Raw genomic sequence first — 16,537 nt, 5'->3', positions numbered from 1 at the left:
AAATCAAATCTTTCATCTCGTCTTTCAAAAACCTTTTCAATGAGGTCACGCAGGGCTCTGAAGTCAGTGGGGAGATTCATCGACTTGGGTTGTATCCTGTCTACAGACTCCATTGCCGAGAGGGTGACCTTTCCACCATATTTGTACCCTATACATACGACGTGCATGTCAAGCTCTAAGTTTGGGTACATTCTGCTTGGGTCTGCTCAAATAGCTCTTCGTGCTGCCTGCAGCTGCATCATGCTGGTAACAGTGCTTTCCTGTAGTATTTGTTATGAAAGTCCTTCTTGTACGGGCATGGCACTGCTTATTGTACTAGCATGCGGGCTGTTGTCTAATACTGGGCTGCGTTGGATTATGTCTGGTAAGCCCACTGCCACTGGTCGCCCAACATATCTTTCCAATTCATCAGTTTGCGTAGGCCCCCAGATGAGGGAGGAGGAGAAACCAATAGGAGCCTGAGAGACTTTCTTTTTTTGGCTCTCCTGGTCTCAGTGACACCATCAGCCATAATCTATTCTGGAAATTAGGTGCTGTTCCAACATTTTATATGTTGGGCAATTTGTACCAAATGCACCACAGATCTTTTGCCCCTATGCATGCATGGTATAAAGACGCCTGGTTTATTGTAGTTTTTTCTTAAGTGGTCCTCAGCTTTTTTACTTTGAGCGTGCAGGCTTCCTGCTACAGTATTTGTGTATATGATCCATGTCTCCGCAATTGTGGCAATGAGGTACCACGAGGTATACCAAGAGGTAATTTTTGACGTGTATGGCATGGAACCCTACCTAATCCTTTTCCAGAGCTGTCAGTTTCTTCCACAGGGCCCCTGAGATTGGGAACCACTTCTCTTAACCTGGACCGACTCCTCTGGCATGGGTAGGGGGGACTAAACTGCAGCTCCACCGCCGGCCTCGACTGTAGACCGAGGACCCCTCATCTGCCGGGTTCAACGCCTTGTTACCAGCACACTTGTCCCTTCAGTACTTTGTCACCACCGATTTCAATCGTCCTGCATGGGCAAGTACAGCCCGCAGTCCGTAGAGGCGGACGCACCTCTCGCCCTTCGACCCCTACTGGCCTGAGCTTCCACCTTGCGGCCAACGACTCACTCCCACTCAGGTGGTGGGCTGGTCACGCAGTCGTTCGGTGGTGTGGACCCATTTAGCCTAACCCTGGCTGTGTTACCACCCCGTGGGCTTGGCAGAACACGCCTGGGGACAGAGGAGTGGCAAGGCACACTTGCCGACTTGGGGTAAGATTTCACGATAGCAAACCAGGCCACCAGCAGCAGAGACACAGATGGTGGCACGTCCCTGTGTTCTGGGCAGCAGCGCCGGGCGGGCGCAGCACGCCGCAGCCAAGGTCAGCAACGTGCTGCATCCGCCACTCAGCCCAGAACCCAGAAATGACAGATGTTGTGTCCCTTTTCGCAGCTCCCTCTCCGCCATGCACCCTTTGCTTTCGCCTTGGGTTGGGAGACTCTTAACGTCGTCCAGGACGTGACGAACTGCAGCAGCCAGGCCGCAGGGTTCCGGAATCGTCGTTACACTTACCCTCATACCCTCGCCGAACTGCCGCACTCATGAGAGACAGTAGGTGTGCCTCTCGCAACGCAGCGTCCCCTCCATCACGCACCCTTAGCTTTCGCCTCAGGTTGGGGGCGCTTAACGTCCCACCATGACGGGAGTTTTACATCCTTCCTCGATATCTTCTGAAATTTTGCTATGCGGTATGGGGCCATCTGTTGACTGAGTTGGTGGAAGACATCGTAAAAGTTCAATGAAGGGCAGTTAGTGTTGTACTGTCGAAAAATAGCAGAGAGTGTCATGGATATAATCTACGAGTTGGGATGCCAGTAATTTGTACAAAGATTCTTATGGCGAGAACTTCTCACAAAATTTCAGTCACCAACTTTCTCCTCTGAATATAAAAATATGTGTATGATGCAGCTGTTTGCAAAACCACAGAAATACACTAGGAAAAAGTAAAGAACGTTACAAAACTAAAATATATTTAATACAGATGAAGAGAAAGAAACAGGTAATTCTCAGAAAACGGACGTAGATGTTCTACATAAAAATAAATGCGACACACCATTCATGTCTTACATTCTCTGCTGTGTAAGAGGCTGTAGACATCCGAATGTAGAGCAATAACTTTCACCAGAATGACGGTTATTATCTTATTCCTAGGAGACGATAAAGGAATTCGCCAAATTGTTGCCGGCCTCTTTGGCCGACCGGTTCTAGGCGCTTAAGTATGGAACCTCGTGACCGCTACGGCGCAAGTTCGAATTCTGCCTCGGGCAAGGATGTGTGTGATGTCTTTAGGTTAGTAAGGTTTAAGTAGTTATAAGTTGTAGGGGACTGATGACCTCAGACGTTAAGTCCCATAATGCTCAGAGTTATTTAAACCATTTTTGAGAAAAATTATTAACATCACAACTTGTGGAAACAGCATTCGAGATAGATCGTCAATGTACAGGGTGGGACAGCCATCGACCCCTTGTCTGGTAGCACAGTGGTAGTCAGTTGTTTCTGAAAACGACAATGGAGATGTTTCTTGTGAACTGGAACTTTTTTTTTTTTCAAAAATGAACACGGACGGAATGTCGAGAACGTATGACACAAGAACGTCATCATCAGGATCTTAGTTGCACGTTGTAACGGAGTTTGAGGCCCAGAGCAGTTTTCGTGGCACATCGTCAACTTTCCATCACTTTAATTGTTAGGTATGTCATGCTGTCGACCTACAAACTAGTGATCTGAGGATAAATGTCGTTACGATGAGACTTGATGAAGAATTTAGCCTCCAAGATAGTTCAGCAGCTTATATGGTGGGGCAAATAAAAGTGGTCCACAGAACGGAGTTCCAGGGTAAAAAGAAACACAGCAGGGGAAAGGAAATACAGCACTAACCAGACTGTGGCAGATACCACGAGTGACCACCGTCCACCTCTTGGCACTTGTGGGTCCTGGTCATTCAGTTGCTGAAGGTGGACCGAAGCTGGACCGCTGGGATTGCTGCAGTATCATCTCAAATGCTCTGCTGCAGTCCTTGAAGGCTATGAGGGTTGTTGCAACACACCCTAGACTTGAGGGCTCCCCACACAAAATGACTGCACAGTGACAGGTCAGGTGAAATGGCTGACCCGCGCTAACAACTCTTTCACACGTGACTCCTAGGATTGGATTGCTGTATGGGCAGCTGCTCCATCCTGTTGAAACTAACTGTACGTGTTTACCTCCTACGTCAGTGCTGCCTGAGATGATTTCAAAATGTTGGCAATGTAACACCCCGAAGTGAGACCCTGACGAAAGCAGATGGGGCAATAACGCGGTGTGCAGACACTGCACACCCAACCCCATCGTTGTGGAAATTGTGCGGATTCTCTGCTGCCCAGAACCTGTGATTCTGTGAGTTGACAACCACTTCGTCAGACATAAAGAACGGATCCATGTCCAAGCCATTCATTGTTTTCTCATCCAGTCACAAAACTGGAGGCACTAAGGAACTAGTGCTGGTTATCATGCGCGAGAAACAGATACTCAGTAAGGATGCATGTGCCGAGACAGGTAGATTATTCGTCAGCATGATCGATGTGTCATTCCAGTCTCTTGCAACAGACGGCGGATTAATTTGCTAGAACATTAAAGTATTTTCTGGTGCATTACAATCACATTTCCAGGTGTCCGGGCATGTTTCAGAATGTTTTTGATACTGTCTGACGCCATTTTGGGACTACGCTTAGCGTGGCGTTTCTTGCTGGCACTTTGACACTATTAAAGGTCTCGACAAACAACTGACCAGACCATTCCACCGCCTATTTTGTCATGTAACTTTCCACAACCAACACCAGCTGCTCTTCTGTGAGCACCGTCGTCTCCTTTGCGCTGCTCCACTCGCACTGACACAGCTCGCACTACGCTCTTAACTGGTCTGGATCACATGGCCGGCATATACGTCACAGGGTGTTGTTATGTGCACACGTTCACGTCCAATCGTATCCATTCGTCCGCGCCATTTTTATTTGTCCCTGCCTGTATATTACTGTGTTTGCTCGCATTTCACGTATGATGCCCAGACTGGAATGGAATGACGTAAACTCGCGGCTTGAGGATAGAGTGAGATGGAACAGCTGGAAGAGACTGAGAGATGGACGTACTGAGACTGCAGTTTTATGTCGATTTCTTCCCCCAGGTTCCAGTTCTGGAGGTCGCCCCGTATTACTGTGTCTGCCCCCACCCCATGCCACAGATTTGTTACTTGCCGTACTTTTCCTATTATGTGAGGCATTATTGACAAAATTCGTTGCAAGAGTCTGATGAGAAAGATAACTTTAAAGGTGAGAGTGAATATTATTAGTTTTTTTTTTTAATTTACCAACAGATCAAGGGTAGTACTGATATTGGATAAAGTAAATGAAACAAATTTTACCTCTGTTTACATAATGAATGGAAATAACTTGCATCGTCATGCGCTACCCCTAGTGTGACAGTATCGTGGTGCTGCTTTCCAGCAGGACAATGCTCGGCCACATATTGCGCGTGTCTCTGTGAACGGGCAGTGTCGTGTTGAAGTATTCCCTGACCCTGACGGGATGTGTGTGGGGCAGCCTTGGACGCCGGCTTCGTCCCAGTGTCAGCATCAACAGCTGTGCGCCTGCTGGCCCCACGTGGATACAGAGCGACTCCATGATACCCATCCCAGCAGAGGCGGTGGAACGTCACACTGATAACTGGGCTCATATGCCCACATCTCTGTGAATTTGACTCGATCTTGCAATTACGGAAGTTACACCGATTATCTCTCTCTACCGCTGAAGTTTCAATTCGTTTTCTCCTCCCCTTCTCGACATTTAATGTTTTTGTGTCTGGTAGTGTATTTTATTGTAATTGTCATTATTAAAAGTGCAGGCTTCTGTGGCACATTAAAAGTGAGCACAGATACGGCGTGATGCTAAAGGCAAGTAATATATCCAGGGTTGTGGAGGGGGCTAGAGACAGTAGTAGGGTACGACCTTTAGAACTGCAACCTGGGGGATGTAATCGATATAAATTTGTTGTGGGAAAGACAAGGAATAGTTAAGGTAATAACGTAAGTTATCGCCTTATTTATTTAACTATCAAGAAACTGGGCATGGTGTATTTTAAAGTACTAATTAGACCTTAAGCCTTAGATATAACTGATTTGCATGTTCAGGAAAAATTAGTAAGGTTAGCGACATGTGGTGACATCTACAACTACATCTACATCTATACTGCAGAAGCCGGCTTGCGCTGTGTGGCCGAGGGTACTTTGCGCAACGCTGTCACCTCCCCCTTTTCTGTTCCAGCCGCGTATGGTTCGCAGGAAGAGCGACCACTAGTTACCCTCCTTCTGTGCTAAGATCTCTCTACTTTTATCTTCGTGGTCTTTTCGCGAGATGTATGTAGGAGGAAACAGTACGTTGGCTTCCAGCGAGTCACGGTCTGGCGTCTCTCTCACCCGAAAACTGATTCGTGTGCTGTTCCACTTCAAATCACTCCATAAACATAACTCCTAGATATATTACAGAAATAACTGCTTCCGGTGATTGTTTCGCGGTCATGTCGTCATACGATAAAGAGTCTTTCTGTTTACGTATTACCAGTACACTACATTCGTTTATGTTGAGCGTCAGCTGCCACTCCCTGCACCAGGCGTCGATCCTCTCCAGGTCTTCCAGCATTTCGCAGTAATTGTTTGATTAGCGACTTCTCTGTATACAACAGCGTCATCCTTGCAAATGTCATGGAAATTCTGACGTTATCTACTAGGTCATTTATGTGATAAAAAATAAGTTATTTAGCACTCTTTTGGACCATACTCGAAATTACTTTGAAGCCTGATGATTTCTCTGGGTTTACAGTGTCATGTTGTGTTCTGTTTGCTAGAAACTCTTCAGTCCAGACACACAGTTGGTCTGACAGTCTGTACGAACGTAAAGCGTGGTTATAATTACAGTGCAATTACTCGTAGAGGTCCAGTGTGGGCTGTAATTACCGTATGGTCACGAAAGTTGGTAGACATTTTAATGCCTTAACGCAGAAATGATTTACGCTGGCAAACAAAGTAGTTCCAGTTTTGGCCATCAGGTGCAGCTCTGGTGCTGTGAATGCTAGAAAGAAGTATAGAAGTTTATCTTTTATTTTCTTTAGGGCCAGCAGCATAACGAATGTCTGATAACGACATGATTATTAGAGCAGATGCACCGAATAGCTGCTAAAAATCAGTAATCTTTATTTACGATAGACTGTTTCGGCTCTGTCGCATTTTCAAGTACGTCTAGATTGACGTGATGTCCATATTGCGTCGTTAGTGACCTGTCTAAACTGCAACAGTTTTAATAAGATAATAAATAATGTCAACATGTTGAAAATAAAATGTTAATCGAGATGACAGTGGTTTGATATTTCCATTCTTACGCTGATATATTAGCCTCATACAAACAATGTAAAGCTGATTTGCACTGGGTGGGCAAAATCGGAATTCCGGAGGCAGCGTTAAGCAGATCTTTCATGGGTTCAACGACTTGAGTTGTTGTCCCATCTTGCATGAAAAGAGTGGTTTCCGCATTAATGCATTAGCATATCTACCAAATTTCGCTGCCATGGAATAATTACAGCCAGTACTCGCCTGCATGAGCAGATGCACGTCAATTATAATCCCCTGGGATATTAATTTCTACTGACACCCACTGTGCAGAACTGTGGTGCTGGAGCCAAGTGTGAAGTTTACAGGTTGTAATAAAGCCCGCGAAATTATTCAATTTAGGCAATTTCGGCACAAATCATCAAACCAAAACGTCACGAAAAGCTGTTACGATGTTTGTTATTGTAATATATACTCTGAAACCATAAAAATGAAGTAATATGCATTACAAATTCATTCTATTATATCAAAAAATAATCGACCCACTATATCCATGCAGTACCCAAATGGCGAAAAATGCAAACATTTATAGAACACACACATGTATATAACTCCAGATGCTACTGATTATATACAACAAAAAAAATCACATTGGCAAGAAAGAACAAAATTAAGTATTTCACCCTGTAATGCTGTATTATTGTGTTACATACTGTGGTGCTGCGTCACAAGTGGCACGTGTTCTTCCAGCAGCACAACGCTCGATCACTCAGTGAACACGTCACACAGCTCCAACCTTCCGCTGGTTATTCAGTTTCCTGGACAATGTACAAAACATAGAGGGGACACCACAAGTAAACGTAACCCAAAACAAGCCTTATCGTCTGTTGAGGGATCCTTATGGTGCAGGATGAAACAAAGCCCATTCTGTTTGCTCCTCCACTACGTCGCTGGAACGTGTGCTTCCAGCAAGACACCGCGACTGTACTCACTGCTTTCCACGTTCTGCTCTCACAAGTGTTCATTACTTCGGCTGGCGGTGACATACCCGACCAAGACTGAGTACCGTGCTGTGCGAAATCACAACCTAAAATTGCACCAGGCTAATGTTGAAATGGTACAGTAGTGTGCTGTATACATCCTGTCGGTTCCGCTGAAGATTCTGCAACAAGTTTACTTTCAGCAAGACAACGCGCTTTTACTAACATACTGTGTAAAACTGATTCTCCCTCCCACAAATTCCTAAGATTTTATGGCGCAGAGATAAAAGATCAGTCTTTGGAATCAAATAGTCAGCACCTCTTAACATAAAATGTATACGTACTGATTGTTGATGAGATGGCAGGAAACTTACTGAGAGTATCTGTAACCGACAGTCACATATCGTGGTTGTTGAGGTAAAACGGAAGTTAGTAGGAGCATCCAGCCTGCCCTGTGGCCGTTGGTACATTATCAGCTTTACCTCATCTCCCATACTCTGTTGCAGTGATACCGCCGACGTAGTGCTTATTGTGCCACACCATGGAGACATGCAAGACCACTTTAATATATCATGCTGTGCGGAAACGTAAGGTCAAACGAAGCTTGGTGTTTATTAAGGAGACGCTGAATTGTGGAGAACATAAGAAGCGTTAGCCTGTACAGACCCTGCCACACTGGTATCTACGAGTACGACAATGTGCCCTACTCACAGGTCCAGTTGTGCTGAAGTATCACAGCAAACCTGGTTGTGACATTTAAGAGCTAATTCAGGTAGCGTGTCTTGTTCAGTTGTAGCCACAGGTAACCCATGCGGCTTGTTCATGGCACCCAGAAGAGAGCAGGATACATCAGACCTGTTCCAACTCCATTCCTACAAAACCAGCTGACTTAGACTTTGAACAGGACGACACCCATCTGCTCACTTATTTTGTTGCACAGATCTGCTCTCCAAGGAGTTCACCTGACCCAGACATACTGATATATTGGCGTTTCATGCTGGACAGAATCATAAGCCAAAATAACCGGTGGTCTTTGGTCGGGAATCGCAGAATTTGCTAGATACAACAAGCCTGGTCTGCTGCCTTTTGGACAACTATACTGGGATGTGTTGTTTCAACAGGACAGCGCTTACTGACTAACTTCCTGAAGACACACGTTCCTCACATCCTGTGTTACTGGTTAAAGGGTCAGTTTCTAAATATCCTTTGTGGCCAACTGCAACTTTAAATAACCCATGCTGTTCGGTGAGGGAAAACTAAACTGTGCTGGATTCCTCCAGTCTGTAGTACTGTGCTGCTTTGCGCGTGACCTTTCAACAGCACAAGACATTTATTCACTTTTACCACAGGGTCACTCTCCAATATGTACCACAGTTCCCTCGGAAGTGATAAATCAGATACACTCTCAGTCTCGTGGCTTGGGGAACTTAAACATGAAACGATCCTCCTGTATCTGAGGAATTACTGAACTCTGCAGGTGTCCAGAGTGTTGTCCTGCCTCTGCTGGGTGAGTAGGAGACGGTGTTCCACAAGAACACCGCCCTTTCAGTCCCATTCTGTGGTAAGTGGCACAAGTTGTTCTGAGGTTCATCAGTTCCTCTGGAAGTGACATACAATCTCACTTTTCACTCTCATGTTTTAGGGGAACCATTAAGGAAACAATCAATGAATAATAAAGCATGGTCAATGACACTTGGCAACAACGATATTTCTTTGCCATATTTACCGGCTGTATGTGACTGATTAGATACCATTGTACGCACATTAATCTCTCTTACTTCGTCGTCGATGGTCCTGCTTGAGACATGCAATAGTTTCAACATAAATGTAGCACACCGTGCCTCGAATTCCGTTTCTGTAAATTTAGCGAATGGAATTTCACGGAAACAACTTCGTCCCTCTGAACACTCCCGTTTGAATTCCACAACCACCGCTGTTACTTCTGCGTGTGCTCAGTCCTTCTGATTTTGCTCCATGCCCGCAGTCAAGTCGTCTTGACCAGGTCTCCAGCTTCTGCAGCAGAAGTCTAGATCTGCATCTGCATGGATAGACTGCAAATAACATTTAAGTGCCTGTCAGAGGGTTCATCGAACCCCATTCACAATTGTCTGTTATTCCAATCTTGTACAGGGCATGGAAGAAACAAACACCTATATACTTCCGTGCGCGCTCTGGTTTCCCTTATTTTATTATGGTGATCGTTTCTTCATATTATGTCGGCGTATACTGCTTGAACATCCCCCTTCAAGTTCAGGTCCTTCCTGTCGTTCAAAATCAGCATATCGATACATTGAAACCTCATGTATTTCTTTATCATCCCTATTACATTTCTGAAATGTTACATTATAAACTGAAGAGCCAAAGAAACTGCTACACCGGCCTAATATCATGTAGGCCTCTGGCGAGCTCGCAGAAGTGCCGCAACGCGACTAATGTCTGAATTAGTTCTGGGGGGAAATGACACCATGAATCCTGCAGTGCTGTCCATAAATCCGTAAGAGTACGAGGGGCTGGAGATCTCTTCTGAACAGCACGTTGCAAGGCACACCACAAATGCTCAATAATGTTCATGTCTGAGAGTTTGGGGCCAGTGGAGGCGTTTAAACTCAGATGCGTGTTCCTGGAGCCACTCTGTAGCAACTGTGGACGTATAGGGTGTCGCATTGTCCTGCTGGAGTTGCCCAAATCCGTCGGAATGCACAATGGACATGAATGGATGCAGGTGATCAGACAGGATTCTTACATACGTGTCACCTGTCAGAGTCGAATCTAGACGTATCAGGGGTCCCATATCAGCCAAAAACGGCACACACCCAACACCATTAAAGAGCCTCCACCAGCATGAACAGTCCCCTGCTGACATGCAGAGTCCTCGGATTCATGAGGTTTCCTCTATACTCGTACACGTCCATCCACTCGATACAACTCTTACCTTTCATTTTCTTTGGTTGATAATACTAAGTTTATGACACTAGTTAAGTCATTAGATGCGAGGTATTCTTCGAACTCCCAAAGGACCCTGACAAAAAGACTTAAATTAAGGACGTTTTTAGCAACATACTGATTGAAACCAAATATCCGTACAACAAAAAACGACCCAGTGTGTGAAATTTCACTTTTTTATTCAGCTGATAACTAGTTTCGTGCCAGGACCCATTCTCTTCCTTTTACAAGTCGCCACCCGCTCAAGGTAGATGAGTTGCTCACAGCGAGTAGAAGGCAATATAGCGACTGCTGTCAGGGACGTAGGTTGTTCTAGAACGTTAACCAGAGTATCTGGAATACAATTAGAATAAGAGGCTCTGTCTTTCAATTCTGATTAACACACATGAGGGGGAGCAGGCAACACATCTAGATAAAGAGGTAGGACATTCTGGCCACCAATCAGCTTAATGGCAATAACAGCAGAAGGTCATTAAGAGGTCGTTGGAAAGGGTGACTTAAACGTAACAGACAAATTTAGAGGCGTCTCAGTTTTTCTGTTGTTTAATCACTGCAACACCAGAATTCCGAGCGAGTTCCCCACACTTGTATGTTTATGGAAGATGCTAGGAACACACACCAGCTATCTCAACTTCCTTTTTCGCACCATCGATCCCACCAGTAGAGCAGGAGTCAGCACTACAGTATATAACAACCAACAGACTCACTTCAGGGAGCGCTGTGTGAGGAGTAGATGTACCCAACTCCTCTCTGTCCTGTATACGACATCTCTTGTGTTGCACTGCGGACACAGCCAGTCAGCTAACAACAGTTTCACGACTCTGCAACGAAGTTCAAACTGAAAAGTCAGGAGCAGGTACATGTGCATTCATCAGTTGCTCCATTGCACCTGGCCAAGACGTGGCAACAATCTCGTGGGCAGTAGAAACGAGATCAGCTAACACCAATTTCGACTCTGTCCCAAGGAGGACTTCAACACAAATATCCCCCACTAGCACATTAAATCAGAGGCGGCCACTTTAGGTGATGAGAAAGAACGTCGCTACTTCCTCATTACATGTTGTATGAATGCGGTACTCACAAAACTGTAGGTGGGAAGGAGTGTTGTTCTTTACTACCATCTCCACTGAATGGATCCTACTGTAACTCTGTGAAGGATATTGAGTGGACTAGCGTTCACATCGTATACCCGTCACATCACTCTAAGAGACCAAAGTAAACTGTTGTTACACTCGTGGACACGCAAACGGTGAGGGAAAGCTGTCCAGGTATGCACGTTCTGTGGTGAGGCAGTAAATTGGCGACCCTCCCACCTGGTTCTCGATGCGGAACTGCCCTTGGCCCACGGCTGCAGAAATATCATAGAAGAATCTATACCTTATGACGTCGTATTTGCAAATCAAATTTCTCTGGTCAGTGTGTTGCACTTTAACTGTTCACGAATTTCTGAGTGACTATTTACGCAACTTGTCTATAGAATGCTTTGGCAACAAATTTCTCTGAACATTATTCGACAGTAGACATTCATTTGATGTTCACAGGGGGCGTTCATAGAAAATACCAACTCTGGAAAATGAGACAAGTCAATTCCCAGGTTTGGAGGTGTGGAGTGCAGTAGAGGGATACAGTTCCCATGTTTGGTCAGTAAGTAGCTACAGGAGTATCCTTCTGTTGTACACTTTTCTTGTATGATTTGTACTTGCAGTTTTCACCTTTCTTTACAGTCGAGGCGTAGTTCTGTGTATTTTAGCGAGTTAGTAATTTGGATAGCATATATCCATGAGGCAGTAGTTATGAGGATGAAAAGTGGTTGTTTGTCTTATACAATTGCCTCGGTTTTGGAATGGCTAGATTCAAGGTGTGTCTGGTTAGCATGGTTGAGGTGTGATGGTCAACACATTGGAGGAAATGGACAGGATGTCTGAACCCGACCGCTCCTAATGCTTCCATAAACAGTACATCTTATTGTCAATAAGAGTAGGGTTCACTTGGAACTTCTCCTTCATTGACTATGTTCTGCAACTTATCCACTACCTCAATAAGAACAAATTTGTCGTCTTTGCAGATCTTAACCTTCTGACTATGTGAGTGAGTGTATGTACAGGGACAGGGACTGGTGCCTGTACCACTAGTATAGACAGAACACTACCGCCTGTTACTGCTCGCACCCAGCGCAATGTATTAATTTTCATCGCTACAGTAGTTATTGCATTATCACACAATGCGTAAATAGTTCTTTATTTGTTTCTTTGTCACTGTGTTGTGTTTCTATCGAACTGCAGATGGTACACCGCTTTACTGTCTGCTGTTCTCATCTAAGAGTGTGTACTTGCGTTTAGTTTTCTGAGCGAACGTGGAACGCCACATTCACGTTCGGGAGAAAGTAGAACAGGAAGTACGAGCTAGTCGCACAGAGAAAGAAATGAAAAAAATGTGAAGCTTCAGTCACAAACAAACACAGGAATAAATTCCAGTGTCCTACCAACTATTTAATTGACATTCAAATACTTATGAAACGATATGGCGCATAAAATCTTGTCCATTAGCGTAAATTCACTTGCTTTTCTTCAAGACCAGACCATGATTTCCATATGTCGTCAACCATATGTCTGCAACCCCTTGCACTCGTACTTAGACTAAATATATTCCCCAGCAGGTGAGACATGTTAATTGACAATCGATTGTCCGGTATTGGCGGATAAATGCAATACTGCAGTTCCTGTGTTGTTCATAAATACGATGGAATGTTTCCTCGGACATGTATGCGTCCGTATTTGCATGCATGTCCGAAAGGACATTACAGTGTACTTCTGAAGAACACAGGTAGAGCAGTATAGCACTGGCCCACGAAAAGCTCTCGTGCGAAACAAAAATATTGACCAATATTTTAGTCACACTCTTTACTTTGTTTACGTCCGTAGGACATGTTTGAGTTGTGGTCTGAGGGAAAGTCTGTATAGTTCTTTGTCATCAGCAGGACTGGAAATTATGAACAATGTGTCGCAAATTGACTTGCGCACCAGGATGTAACGTATGGATGCTAATATCTGTATGTAATGCTTTCAGGTGTACCTAGTGACGTAAGGAATTTCTGATACCTCCAACCATTCATTGCTTGCTTTTCCGATTTTTTTTGCACTACCTCACACTTCCTTCGGTTACCTACTTAACGATTCCTTGATATCTGAGGATGTGTCCTGTCAATCGATTCCTTCTATTAGTCGGACAGTGCCTCTATCGATTCCTATCAGTTCGATCCTGTGCCTCTTCATTATATATTCTATTTCGCCATCTTATCTTCAGAATTATTCTGTATCACATTTCAGATTCTGCTACGATGGGAGCATGACAGTTGTATTTTCTGCTTGCCATCATCTGCCCATAACACCAACATATGGAGGGCGTGTAGGCTAATGTTGCAGGGCCAGACCTTCTGACACTCATCTGGACTGGTCCCCTCCAACTCAAGAACAGGCTGCCCCCCTCTCCGTGAACCATATGTTGGTCTGGCTGCTGTATAGACGCCCCTTCCACGTTGTTGCATCTGTAGTATGGCTGTCTGCATCACTGAAACACGCACGCCACCCCACTCCTGCATAGCCTTGCTGTTAAACAGTGGAGGTGGAGGTGGGACTAGACTATTGTAGCCTACGCTGTCCAATATTTTCCTTGCTTCATAAATGACATGAGGGTATCACAGGCTCTCTGTATTGTTCCTTGCACTGATAATCGCCGGGTAAGATTGTCAAGACGTCTACTGAATCCTTTTAGTCTTCTGAGTCTTTCTTCATATTCTTATGTAAAATTTATAAATTGCGTATTTGTATCTCAAGGTATACAGATAAAACAGAATGAAGCAATTACCAGTGGCTGTAGATATTCCGTACGGAGCAAATTTATTTTAGATTCATTATAGGTATTTTGTATGAAGGCCTTGTCGACACAGACAGTATGTAAGCGAGAAAATTTCGTATCATACATTTAGATGCGTCTGTGGATGAATTGTCGCATCAGAAATGAGCGATTTGTGTTGTGTAATGGTTTTAGACATAGGTATTTCACATAACCCCTGGAAAAGAAATGAGTTGGTGTCAGCGCCAGAACTCTAGCGGGCAGGGAACGCAGTACCGTCGTGGCAAGGACGACGGATTCAACGTTTTGGGAGGTGCTGATTCTAAAGTGTGCAGCGGCTTCCGATTCGCAGCTCTTGCATAACGATGGAAATTCTGAAGTTAGTTTTACATTCTCTGTAATGCGTATCAATGTACTGGTAAGTGTTAGCTGCAGTCATGTGTCACCGCTGTAGTGATTTTGGGTTGGCCCGTACGGTGGGCCCCAAACTGTACGGTCTCGGTCCGTGTCGCTGGCCTCCCACGCCCTGCATTATAACGCCCACAGCCGCGCTGTCGCAACCGGGACTCAGTTTGGAGCACAAACAGGATTTTAGCTGACCGCAAACCGCTAGCCGCCTGCGGTCATAGCTGGGATATGACGCCAGCACTCATGCCTGCTCTTCCCACACACACGCACATAAGATGCTGGAGTATTCCTGGCGCTCATCCGCAGTGATCTCGTTATGCAAATATGCGTTCCTGCGTCAGTGGCTTCCCACTAAAGGATAAACATGTCCTTAAAAGGCACGTGCGTCTATACTGTATGGAGGCCTGTGTGTAGCACATCCTGACACTTAACACTAGCTTTAAAATGGTTATGAATATTCCTAGCTAGGTTTGGAAAGTCATTTACCAGCCTCACTGACACATATGTGAAAATATGAAATATGCATTTGGGTATAACTAGTCCAGGACATTGTTCAGTTAAGCGAGTAGCAACAGTGTTTCTTGATCGCATCATATAATTGCAATCAGCACAAGTAAATCTTATAACATTGTTTTGAGAAATATTGTCCTCAGAAAATGGAAGCATTATATTATTATAAAGATTTGTACTTGTTGCACCTTATCATATTCACCATGTTTTAAAATTTCACAAAAGTTCCGAAATTTACTGTCAGTTTTATTTGTGTCCTTATCAAAATATCAAACGAGAAACACGAGGTTTTAACATATTCTACGTCTGTTGACTCATCAGTGAGAACACTGAATTCAGTGTGTCGCAGTTTTCTTGGAAATTCGTTCTGCGTTGTTATGGCTCTCTCCCATCACATTGTTTACGATCTGGAAACATTCAGTTCAACGCAGTTGAGTAACATCTGAAATTTTAGAATCAGGGAAACAACTCTTGACTACGTCCTCCAGCTGATTTACTACAATCAAGAGAAGACTTTTCTGCCACGAATGCTGTCAAGTAAACATTGGATGATTGAACAGTGGAAACACGCTGTATGGAGTGACGAATCACGGTACAGAATGTGGCGATCCGATGGCAGGGTGTGGGCATGGCGTATGCCCGGTGAACGTCATAGGCCGTCGTGTGTAGTGCCAACAGTAAAAATTGGAGGCAGTAGTGTTATGGTGCGGTCGTGTTTTTTATGGATGGGGCTTGCACGTCTTCTTCTTCTGCCTGGTACTATCATAGCACAGGCCTACATTAATCTTTTAAGCACCTTCTTGCTTCCCAATGTTGAAGAACAATTCGGGGATGGTGATCGCATCTTTCAACACGGTCGAGCACCTGTTCATAATGTACGGCCTTTGGCGGAGTGGTTGGACTAAAAAATCGTCTCTGTAACGGACAGGCCTGCGCAGATTCCTGACCTAACTCATTTAGAACACCTTTGGAATGTTTTGGAGCCCGTGCCAGGCCTCACCGACCAACATCGATACCTCTCCTCAGTGCAGCACTCCGTGAAGAATGGGCTGCCATTCCCCAAGAAACTTTCCAGAACCTGATTGAACGTATGCCTGCGAGAGGCTTCATGAAGGCTAAGGAAGGGCTAATACCATACTGAATTCCAGTATTACCGATGGAGGGTGCCACGAACTTGTGAATCATTTTCAGCCAGGTCTTCAGATAGTTTCTTAACGGAAAAAATAAAAGGTATTCATATGATGTGAGCTATAAACTGAAAGTAATAGCGTATGCAGAAGAAAATGGAAACAGAGCACCTGAGTGGCATTTCGGCCGTCCACCAATAGAAGTGGTGGCTCCATCTTGGTGTGGGCGGTCTTCCATGGAAGAGACTGGGTCCTCTGGCCCAGCTGAATCAATCGTTGGCTAGAGATGGTTATGCTCGGGTATTTGGTGAACATTTGCAG

Source organism: Schistocerca americana, chromosome 11 (assembly GCF_021461395.2).
Source record: "Schistocerca americana isolate TAMUIC-IGC-003095 chromosome 11, iqSchAmer2.1, whole genome shotgun sequence".
Lineage (NCBI taxonomy): Eukaryota > Metazoa > Arthropoda > Insecta > Orthoptera > Acrididae > Schistocerca > Schistocerca americana.
The sequence above is the reverse complement of the archived record's forward strand: the minus strand, read 5'-3'. Positions refer to the sequence as shown.